The sequence below is a fragment of the Haliotis cracherodii genome, unplaced genomic scaffold, assembly GCF_022045235.1.
Source record: "Haliotis cracherodii isolate W230 unplaced genomic scaffold, xgHalCrac1.p SCAF_14, whole genome shotgun sequence".
Taxonomy (NCBI): domain Eukaryota; kingdom Metazoa; phylum Mollusca; class Gastropoda; order Lepetellida; family Haliotidae; genus Haliotis; species Haliotis cracherodii.
This window is the reverse complement of record NW_027266269.1, coordinates 28,307,818-28,320,817: the sequence shown is the minus strand read 5'-3', so window position 1 is coordinate 28,320,817 and position 13,000 is coordinate 28,307,818.

Here is a 13,000-nt window from a genome sequence, read left to right as displayed (position 1 = left end):
TTCTTAAGAGTAATGTATTACAAATGTTGATCTACAACTATAATCAAATGAATATTTAATATATATTTTATGTCATCTCTGAAGTAAAGATGTTTTGAAAAGATGTGCCTTCAGTTTGTTTCTTTGGTGATATCAATGACATATACACTGAAGCTAAGATTCTTATTCCAGAAACCTATGATTGTGAGTTTGAATCCCAGTTGGCCCTGATTTTGTTCCTAGGTTTGTCAGCACCATACCCTTGGGTTTCACCAAAGTGGTAAACGCTGGAGACCTGCATCAATTCAGGCTTTCCTCCCACATTAAGCTGCCCCCAGTGATATGACTAAAATACTGCTGAAAGTGTTGTTAAATCAAACATTCTCATTCACTCACACTTATCCCGCCTTGTTCATGTTATGATCAACAGAGTTGCCTCCCTTTCGTCCGCCAGTATCTACTGGTCATAGGATAGCATCCAAGAACCCCCATTATCATGATTATTTGTCAGCACAATACACTCTTATAGAGTTTGCCAAAATTTCTCATGTCTATTAGGAATTTAATCTGGCATGCCATCATCAAACTAAATTACCGTATTTCATCTTTCAGATGGCAGTCTCCCTGGCCTCTTATTCTTTTTAAAAAATAGAAACGGACACTCTGTCACCAGGTCTCTAATGGAGGTCGGGGCCATCTGTTGATGAAATTAATTAGCCCAATTACATTACCATCCGGCATGTAATGATTAGTCTCTTTATTTGATAATGACCATTTCCTGCAAATGTATCTTTCGTATGACACACTTTTGGGATTAGGTACGTGAGGTGTGTTGCCGCTATGCCAGCGTTAAACAGAATAGACACCTGGATGTCCGGACGTCTAATAGAGGAAACATGGTACATGTCAACTAAATCACGAACACATGGGGACTAATGGATAGTTTAGTGTCGACAATACTTGGATGGGAGACGAACATGCTGTGTTTCAGTGTGGTGCTATGTCACCCGTTAAAACTGAATTTGGAACCTTAGATTTTAAATGTTAAATTTAGCTCAGTTAAATCAGCGCGTAAACCAAGCTCTACTCTGAAAAGACTGTGTTTGTCTCCCTTCTTGTCGTAGAAGGCGACTAACGGGATTGGGTGGTCAGGCTCGCTGACTTGGTTGATGCATGTCATCGATCCCAATTGCGTGGATCGATGCTCATGATATTAATCACTGAATTGTCTGGTCCAGACTCGATTATTTACAGACCGCAGTCATATAGCTGGAATATTGCTGAGTGCGGCGTAAAACAACAAACCAAACCAAAACCCTTCTGCCATGCGTGCGTGAGTATGGTTTTACGCCGCTTTTAGCAATATCCCAGCAATATCACGGCGGGGAACACCAGTAATGAGCTTCACACATTGTACCCATGTCGGGAATCGAACCCGGGTCTTCGGCGTGACGAGCAAACGCTTTAACCACTAGGCTACCAGACCGCCCCCCTTCTGCCATGACAAAACTAAACCCGAAGTCATTGGTGTTGGCGAGGATGTTGAGTGAGGAGGCACTGGTCGAGTTCAATGTTTTGAGTGGGTTTTGCACTACACTAATCATGAAACAAAAACATAAAAACAAATACAATAGAGTGATTCAGTGAGTGAGTATGGTTTTACGCCGCTTTTAGCAATATTCCAGCAATATCACGGCGGGGGTCACCAGAAATGGGTTTCACACATTGTACCCATGTCGGGAATCGAACCTGGGTCTTCGGCGTGACGAGCAAACTCTTTAACCACTAGGCTACCAGAACGCCCCCCTTCTGCCATGACAAAACCAAACTAAAAGTCATTGTTGATGGCGAGGATGTTGAGTGAGGAGGCACTGGTTGAGTTCAATGTTTTGAGTGGGTTTTGCACCACACTAATCATGAAACAAAAACATAAAAACAAATACAATAGAGAAATAGAACTGAATAATGATTTATAAATATTGTATTATGGGACCTCTTACCTTTGCCACTTCTCGCAAAAGTTGACTAGGCATCATCTCGCCAGCCTGATACACGTCCCACAACTCAAGCACTGGCTATACTTACCTGATTATTACCTGAAAACCAATCTCATTAAAATCAGATCTTAGTTCTGGCTATCGCTAAACAATGATCTGAGGACATCCCATCACGGGTCACGTCAGACCGAACTTGCGCGAACTTTGACCGACCAATGGAAGGAGTGACAAGAAGTCGACATTAGCCAATCAGAAGGCAGCTTTCTCGTGCTTTACGGTACTGATTTCAAATTGGCGACTACGCTTCGAACCATATTTTGACAAATTCTCCATTAAAAAAATGAAACCTGAATGGAATGTCTAATAGATGGTCTAGATTGTATAGATTCAGTCGTTAAACCCGTAACTATCGTTCGGAATACCCAGAGTTAAAGTTTTCGCGGTTGCATGATTAGAAATCATGCTCATATTCCGAAGGTCACTTTCATGATCTGGTAAGCGACGCTCTGATTGGTCGGATAAAAGGTCGTTCCGACGTCACCACAAATGGGATGTCCTCAGATCTTTGTTTGGCGGTAGCGAGAACTAAGATCTGATTTCAATTAGATTGCCTGAAAACACAATAATAATAATACGGTAATCCCATACTCCACTCACAAATTGTCCTTAGCTATATGACCACCTCCGTGGTCCAGTGGTAGAGCGTCAGCCCGGAGGGCGGAAGGTCCGGGTTTTCATCCCCGGCCGCGTCATACCATGGACGTTAAAAGATGGTACTTGTTACCCTGTCTGGCGCTCCGCATTAAGGGGCTAAAACAAGGACTGGTCGGCTCGGACTCCGTATACTGTATCTGAATGGGTTATTCAAGTTGGACTGCGACATGGTGTCTCAGTGAGCTAGCACTATAAATCGGCATCAGTCCGGACAAGTACGAGCAGACACACTAGACAAGACAACAGTACGGTAACTCAACCCACTTACCTATTGTCCTTCTCGGCTTGGATATAGCTATAGCTACCTAATTATTCATTGAATTATGCTGAATTACTGAACGAACCTCTTGTCCTTCTCAGCTTGCTTATTCTGTGTTAATTGTTTATTTGTCTTAATATGGTATATACAGTAAAGTACGGTTATAACGAACTCAAAGGGACTACTATTTTTAGTTCGTTATAACCGTAGTTCGTTATAAGCATATATACAGCATAACTACAGCAAATAGTCGGGACTAAAAAGTAAGTTCGTTATATCCGTCAGTTCGTTATAAGCGTGTTCGTTATAACCGTAGTTTACTGTACATGTAAAAATATATGTCTTATAAGACATGAACATTAAAATACAAATCATCAGACATGAAAAAAAATTAATAATAATATGTACAACACAATACAGACTAAAAGACACACACACACACACACGCACACACAAAACGCATACACAGGCACATACCAAATGCACACACAGGTGTGCGTAATAAAATGCACGCTTGCGCTCACGTGGTAACGTACATATCATTATACAAGCTCATGCACGCATTTACATACAAAACAACTTCCTGCGGGCATACATTTTTACACACATCTTGCCAAGGGTAGGAATGAGGCTGTCATCTTCAAGCAGACTTGGTAGGTCGCACTGGTCACGGAGTTCTGGGAAGAGACTGGGCAAAAATCGGTTTCTGATGTCATCGTGAAAATGACAGTATAGGAGGAAATTACTTTCATCTTCGACATGAGAGTCGTGACAGAGTTAACAGTATCGTTGTGCTGCAGGGGTCGGCGGGTTAGCTACTTTCCCACTTATATACCTTAGGACAGCCGGGATTACAGCAAATATCCTTTTTAATTAGGGTCCGATCGGAAGTCCCCAGATAAATCCCTTGAAATAGGCCAAAGAACGAGTTTCCTGCATGCAAGCACAGTGGTAGTATCCTAAGAATCTCAATCTCATTAAAATCAGATCTTAGTTTTCGCTACCGCTAACCAAATATCTGAGGACATCCCATTACGGGTCACGTCAGAACGACCTTTCGCGAACTTTGACCGACCAATGAAATGACTGACAAGAAATCGACATTAGCCAATCAGAAGGCAGCTATCTCGAGCTTTACGGCACTAGTTTCAAACTGGCGACTACGCTTCGAAACATATTTTTAAAACTGACCAAAAACAACATTCTGGAATGGCTTCTAGATGGCATGGATTGTATGGATATAATCATAAAACCCGTAAGTATCGTTCGGAATAACCTCTGTTAAATATTTCGAGGTTGCATGACTAGAAAACACATCCCGACTGTCACTTACAGGATCTGGTAAGCGACGCTCTGATTTGTTGGATGAAAGGTCGTGCTGACGTGACCCGCTGTGGGATGTCCTCAGATCTTTGTTAAAGCGGTAGCGAGAACTAAGATCTGATTTTAATGAGATTGTAAGAATCTCAAATATTTATTTGTAGCTTGGGGAAACGTTCTGCGCATACTTCGGCCATGTTTAAATGTATGCATGGACTTCTTTTCGTATCTTTGTCTGAACTGAGATTACCGCCCAGGGTCGGCTCTGTCTGCAGATACTATACTGTCAGGGATTTTTCGACATTGGTCTTAGAGTATAAGGGGCTACTGATACATATAGACAGTTAAAAATCACCAATTTTTAAAAAACAAATTCATATATTCAAATGGCTTTAAAGTAATTACTTTTGTACTTTTGATTTCTTTAGTGATACTGTCGAACGGTGATTGCGTAAAGCTTTCCATATATCTATAACATATGGTATTGTTTCCAAGGGGGGTCATGTGACCAGTCCCTAATGTATTTTGATCGGAAATTATGTTTGAACCCGGTTTGGACGTGCAGAGGTTATTTATGATAATGGATCCTGCAAAAGAAATACTAATACCTACCATATTTTTTATTTAATACTTTAATCACATAAGAGCCTGCTAAAGAATGATCAATTAATTCCAATATAAAATGTGTCCACGAATTCGCGCCAGGTTTGTCAACGAATACACTGTAAATATTATTGTGTCTTTGCGTTGGGAATGGCTACGAATTCACCGTTTCCCCTCTAATAGACATGGGGGCGCGATTCGCTGTGCAGAGTTGCGTCCATGGGCACACCAGAAATCTATGATTGTGGGTTCGAATCCCGCTTCGCCCCAATTATGTGTCTAGATTTGTCAGCACCATACCCGTGCTCGTACGTTTCACCGAAGTGGTAAACGTCTGAGACCTGCATCACTTCGGGCTTTCCTTCCACATTAACCTGACACGCCGTGATATAACTGTAATACTGTTAAAAGCGGCGTTAAACCCAACTCACTCACTCACTCTAATAGACGCAGGGCCAACGGCTTGCGCGGATTTAATTGACGTCCGGTCGCCTAACGGAGGCAATACGGCATATATAGACGTTTTCATCCAATACGGCATATATAGACGTTTTCATCCAATACGGCATATATAGACATTTTCATCCAATACGGCATATATAGACGTTTTCATCCAATACGGCATATATAGACGTTTTCATCCAATACGGCATATATAGACCTTTTCATCCAATACGGCATATATAGACGTTTTCATCCAATACGGCATATATAGACATTTTCATCCAATACGGCATACATAGACGTTTTCATCCAATACGGCATATATAGACGTTTTCATCCAATACAGCATATATAGACGTTTTCATCCAATACGGCATATATAGACGTTTTCATCCAATACGGCATATATAGACGTTTTCATCCAATGCGGCATATATAGACGTTTTCATCCAATACGGCATATATAGACGTTTTCATCGTTACGCTAAGTACATTTTCAATGGAAGCAAGCAGTAAATCACGCAGTGTGTGACCATGTGTTGCAGCAGAGACCATATAATATTATTATATGGTCTCTGGTTGCAGTCAGCGTGATTTACTGGGCTCTTATCATCACGATGCAAACTTTATGGTGATAGCGGCTTTGCAGATTGTGTGGCTATTTCTGCTATAGGTGTGTACCTATTTCATAGTTTGATAGCTCTCGGCTGGTTTTCTTTGGGAGGCCTGGTATTCTATTTGTTTCAGGGTTTGATGTTCTTTTAAGCAAATGCACTGTTCGCAAAACAACGTGGAAACCTTGCTATTGTTATCCCTCTCCTAAACCAAGTTTTCTCATGTACAATTTCTCCGTCTGTATACCCACCAGACATGTTCCGTGCAGAGGCCTTTTGCTATTCAGGGATTTGATTACTTTTTCCAAGTTTGCGATGAGATCGGTGCTCCTCCGGTGCGTCAGTCGCACCAACACCAGCAACCCGTGAAGATCCGGGGTAGAAGAGGGTCTTCAGCAACCCATGCTTGCCTCCCCCGTCAAGATCCGGGATAGAATAGGTCTTCAGCAACCCATTCTTGTCTCCCCCGTGAAGATCCGGGGTAGAATAGGTCTTCAGCAACCCATGCTTGTCTCCCCCTTGAAGATCCGGGATAGAATAGGTCTTCAGCAGCCCATGCTTGTCTCCCCCGTGAAGATCCGGGATAGAATAGGTCTTCAGCAACCCATGCTTGTCTCCCCCGTGAAGATCCGGGGTAGAATAGGTCTTCAGCAACCCATGCTTGTCTCCCCAGTGAAGATCCGAGATAGAATAGGTATTCCATAACCCATGCGTGTCTCCCCCGTGAAGATCCGGGGTAGAATAGGTCTTCAGCAGCCCATGCTTGTCTCCCCCGTGAAGATCCGGGATGGAATAGGTCTTCAGCAACCCATGCTTGTCTCCCCCGTGAAGATCCGGGGTAGAATAGGTCTTCAGCAGCCCATGCTTGTCTCCCCCGTCAAGATCCGGGATAGAATAGGTCTTCAGCAACCCATGCTTGTCTCCCCCGTGAAGATCCGGGGTAGAATAGGTCTTCAGCAGCCCATGCTTGCTTGCCGTAAAATGCGACTATGCTTGTCGTAAAAGGCAACTTACGGGATCGGGTGGGCAGGCTCGCTGACTTTGTTGCTGCATGTCATCGTATCCCAAATGCGTGGATCGATGCTCATGATATCAATCACTGGATTGTGTGGTCCAGACTCGATTATTTACAGACCGCCGTCATACAGCTGGAATTAATATTGCTGAGTGCGGCGTTGAACAACAAACCAACCAACTCAACCAGACGTTCTTATTTGAATTTGAAAAGTTGTGATTGAATATGAACGAGAATAATCATCGATCTGATTTTTTTCCAAGAACTTACCAATCTGTACTAATTTTATACCCAGAAACGTGATGTGACAATCAAAGAACGAAAATACCAGAGCTCTTACATAAATGATATATAATCCATATGCTTGAAGTAGGTCATACCACAATGAGGCCACTGCTCCGTAAATCTGCCATGTCGCCATAGAGGGGTCTATTGTCTTGTCAAACTTTACTGCGTGTTTTATTGCAGTAATTGAATGTGGGATTCAAAATAGTAACCACTCGTCATCGGGGAGACTTTTCAAAGAGGCAATATATCAACGGATTCACGTTTACATATCAGATGGTTCGATCGGGCACCATGAAAAGGTTGCTGTACTATTTTTACTTACCGTACAGCTTACTGTAAAATATTTACACTGCTTTGTCGCAATGTATGGAACAAAAAACGTTGGACATCAGGAATATTGTTTGGGATATTTTTATGAAATTGTGTAATCGGTCTTCCCAACAAAATATATTCCCCCAAAACATTCACGATCCCAAATTGTTTGTTCAGTAGATGTCGGTAGAGTAATGTCAGATTACGGTACAACGTACACGTGTTGTGGTGGTCTGGAATACTGTGGGTTCACGTAAACTGATGTATTACGGTATCGTTGCAGTTGGTTTCCGCCATTGGTTGAGATATGTTCTGTAGGCATCAGACTTGCGAGGGCAGGGGTATATGTGCCGTGTATTCAGTACCAGATACACCTGAAGATTCTTTTCCTTTCCGGTCCAGTGGTTACATAGAGGATTAACCACTGTGTTCGGTTGTTACCGAAAAATCTACACACGAGTGATTAATCTGCCACGATTAGAACGAGGCTTTGCCGAGTTCTAATCGTGGCAGATTAATCACGAGTGTGTAGATTTTTCGGTAACAACCGAACACAGTGGTTAATCCTTTTTCTCCCATAACAATACGCCATAAAATATCGAGCTCGTAGTTGAAGATTTCCTGTGTTCAGTAACCACTCGGGATTCCCCCGAGCCTCGTTTTCAAATATGCCCAGTAATACAACTGCACCGAAATCAAGTAAATAGGCTCTAGCGACGACAACCCACAGGAGTCTTCCCGTGACAGGCAAGGCACTTGTTTGCATTCATTTTACGGGCTTTGTTAATTATTAAAAGATGATGGAGTAACGTTTTGAGAATTATTAATGTGACTTGATATCTATAAATGGGTTTGGATTAGAGTCTACCCGGCCAATAACTATTTGTATTCATCTCGTCGCGACTATCAGTCCCAATGCGCAACACTAAATAGGTCCACCTTCGAGTGTATGTAAACACGTCATACGTTTATTTGTCCGCTGGACACTAATGTTATAAACCCAAATAAGAGGAAATTAAATTATTTTTGTTGTTGTAAAATATTGATAACGAAAAACAAGGGCTCAAGGAACTTATCAGGCTAGATTCTATAAATACCAACTCAGGCAACTGATCAGCTGATTGTTGCTAGGTGAATCTTCTCAACTCCATGAAAGAATTGAAATATTTGTAAACGAATTTTGCTCTTTAAACTAATTTCACAGTGAATAATTCAATATTTGACTTTTGAACATACTATTTACCATCACAACACCAAAAATGTTACTAAATGAGTTGTCTAATTTTCCCACATTTGAGAATGACAAGAAACAATGAATTTGACAAGCACAATAGTTTATTGTGTGTGAAACATAAAGACATAGGATATATGTAAACAATAAAATATCATTTCAACAGTTATCAAATATTTACAACATTTAATACATTGTCTTTAATACTGTTGATTCTGAAAATAATTAACTGTGATGTTGTATGTGCCCCCATATATATTGTTGAACATTCCCTGCACGGGATCTACACCCCTGGAGACATTGACTGTGTGGCTCTCCCTCTGCTCAGAACTTGGCAGATTAATCACTCGTGTGTAGATTTTTCGGTAACAACCGAACACAGTGGTTAATCCTCTATTTCTATTCTGTTCTGTTCGTTTGATTTATTTTGTTGTCGATGAGAGATAATCTGCCGGGCAAAAGAAATTATACACTTGAAAACTGGATTTGACTAAAACAATTACAAAAGTTATCAACACATTACTAGACTGAAAATATACTGAACCAAATTAAAAACTTCACAATCCTAAAATTTAAACATTTTGACCAGTTATCATTGTGGGCCCTTATTGTGTATTCAAACAGTAATGGCCACGTATTGTCTTCAGATAACACCCGTTTTTGTGCAGGTGAATCGATCAAAATCATGTGCACAGCACTATAGTGGCAAAAGTGGTTTTTCACGTGCAACTGGTCACGTGGCCATAATACCGCACGTGTTTTCAGCCATACTTGTTAGCAGTCATAAACAAAAAAAGAAAAACACAAGAAAACAAAAGTCTTTACGGACATTTGTCATGCCACGCCTTTCAAATGTGCAACGTGATCGTGCCATCGGCATGTTGCAGACGGGAACGTCCGTAGCTGAAGTCGAAAGGACGATGGGTTGTGGTCGACGGACTGTTTATGATTTACAGACGCGTCTACAGCAAACGGGTACCACCGCTGATCGCCCTCGGCCAGGTCGACCACGTGTGACGTTACATGCAGAGGATCGTCAGATTGTCTTACGTCACCTCCGTAACCGATTTGTGACGGCTACATCAACCAGAAATGAACTGTTAAGGGGTAGACTGAGTGCGCAAACTGTTCGAAACCGTCTGAGAACTGCTCACCTTCAAGCACGACGGCCATACTGCGGGCCGATTCTGACTCAATTACACAGACGTCAACGTCAATTGTGGGTACAGCGACACTTAGAGGACTCAGAGGAATTGGAATCAAGTCGTCTTCAGTGATGAATCCCGATTTAATCTTCGATTTGCTGATGGTAGGGCGAGGGTGTGGAGGCGCCGTCATGAACGTTACGCCCAGTGTTGTGTACAGGAAGTTGACAGATTTCGAGGCGGAAGTGTCATGGTGTGGGGTGCTTTCTGTGACAATGCACGTTCCAGGCTTGTTGTCATCCGTGGCAACCTCAACGCTGTTGCTTACCGCGACCAGGTACTGGCACCAGAACTTCTGCCTTTCATGGCAGCACATGGACCCGGTTTGATCTTCCAACACGACAATGCAAGACCCCACACAGCAATTTTGACAAGGAATTTCCTTCAGAATGCGGTCACTGGGGGCTAAGTCTGGGCTGTAGGGTTGGTGATTTAACTGTCCAGCCCAGACTAAGCCCCTGGTGGCTATTTCCTGTTCCGGCAAATGAAATCTGCCCTACGTGGAAGACGCTTCCAGGATGACGAGGACATAAAGGCTTCCACAGAGGCGTGGTTAGAGAACCAATCTGTGGATTTCTATAAAAGTAGTATTAAAAGCTTGAAGGACAAATGGAATAAGTGTATTGAGGTGAATGGAGATTATATTGAAAAAAGAAAGTGCAAAAGATATTCTGCGACTTGGTCTCATATTGAAGTTGCAAAACTTATTGAACGCCCCTCGTACGTATAAAATCATAAATTATTCCCAAGGGATTGTTTGACCGAAGAACTTGAAGTCATACGCTCATTCTGACTGGTTTGTCGTATTTTCGCACATACCATTCATCGATAGGAAACGATTCTTCTTGCGAAAAGTGGCGAGTGGTGACGAATGCTCTCTGATCACTGACATAGGGCAAAGTTCTCTCGCATGTGAGCCGATATCTGCAACCAAGCAATAATGTCATCTGCAATTTTCTAGAGAGTGAGTGAGTTTGGATTCAAGCCGCTGTGAATACAATTTCATTTATATCACAGCGTATTAACCTCCTATGGGAGAAAACCCGAAGCGATACGGATCTTAGACGGTTAGGTGAAGCCGACTAGCAGTCCTTAGGTGCTGACAAACCAAGTCATTATCGGCGAACCTGAGAGGCTGAACGCTGCACAGGACCCGTGAAGATCCGGGGTAGAATAGGTCTTCAGCAACCCATACTTGCCGTGAAAGTAAAAAAGTTGCCGTAAAAGGCGACTAACGGGATCGGGTGGTCAGGCTCGCTGACTTGGTTGATGCACGTCATTGTTTCCCAATTACGTGGATTGATGCTCATGATGTCAATCACTGGATTGTCTGGTCCAGACTCGATTATTTACAGGCTGCTGTCATATAGCTGAAACATTGCTGAGTGCGGCGTTAAACAAAAAAAAACCACAACGCCGCACAGACGACGTAATTCTGCCTCGCCGGCGTGAGACGTTGCTCGTGCTAGCCCGCCTTTACAGACCGCCTTTTTAAAGCTTTAATATTGCTGAGTGTGGCATATATAACAACATTGAACACGTCGTACATCACGCGAACGTAAGACTCGATCTTATACTTTCGACTTACAGCTGTTATATTGCCGAGAACGGCGTTCCATTCCACCCATTTCCTTCGTCATGATATTCCTGGAATGAAATCGTTCTCATTTACTCACTCCATTTGTAATTTGAAATTGTGAGTGAGTGAGTTGGGTTTAACGCCGCTTTTAACAGTATTCCAGTTATATCACGGCGTTTCAGCTTAATGTGGGAGGAAAGCCCGAAGTGATGCAGTTCTCAGACGTTTACCACTTCGGTGAAACGTACGAGCACGGGTATGGTGCTGACAAACCTAGAAACATAATCGGGGCGAACCGGGATTCGAACACCACAATCATAGGTTTCTGGAGTGGGAATCGCAGCGACTGGGCCACCCGTACCCCCGTAATATTAAATAAAGGCAATCAAAAGCATGCAATTATTATCCACGTGAGGAACGTCAGTTTACAGCTAGATACTAAACAAGGTCACCTTTGTTCGTTTACCACGATATGTCCGTATTCCAGTTCACAATTATAACGTCCTTGGATATGACCCCATGTTCGCAACAGTCTCACGGTTTGTGTGTAATTTATGACCCGTTGTGACATGTATTATCAGGACTCAGATGGTCTTCTCAACTGAGGTGCTTGTCCTGGAGAGGAATCGTCACATTGGACATACTTGGTCTGAGCAACGGTTGGTTGGTTTGTTGTTTAACGCCGCACTCAGCAATATTCCAGCTATATGACGGCGGTCTGAAGATAATCGAGTCTTGACCAGACAATCCAGTGATTAATATCATAAACATCGATCCACGCAATTGGGATCTGATGACATGCATCAACCAAGTCAGCGAGCCTGACCACCCGATCCCGTTAGTCGCCTCTTACGACAAGCAGAGTCACCTTTTACGGCAAACATGGGTTGCTGAAGGCCTATTCTTCCCCGGAATCTTCACGGGTCTGCTTGTAGTAAAAGGCGACTAACGAGATATGGTGGTCAGGCTCGCTGACTTGGTCGATGCATGTCATCGTATCCCAATTGCGATGCTCATGATATCAATCACTGGATTGTCTGGTCCAGACTCGATTATTTTCAGACCGTCGTCATATAGATGGAACATTGCTGAGTGGGGCGTTAAACAACAATAACAACAACAACAACAACAACAACAACAACAACAACAAATTTTAAAAAAACAATCAAATACTTTTGATGTGGAGGTGCCAATGATTGTTGGTTCGAACCCCGGTTTGCTCCGATTATGTCACCATACCCTTGCTCGTTTTACCGAAGTGGTAAACGTCTGAGACCTGCATCACTTCGGGCTTTCCTCCCACATTAAGCTGACACGCCGCGATATAACTGTGATACTGTTCAAAGCGTCGCTAAACCCATCTCACTCACACACTTATGATGTTGTGGAGGTGTCAGCTGGATCTGAGCGTATTGATGTATAGTAGACAAAAATAAGTTC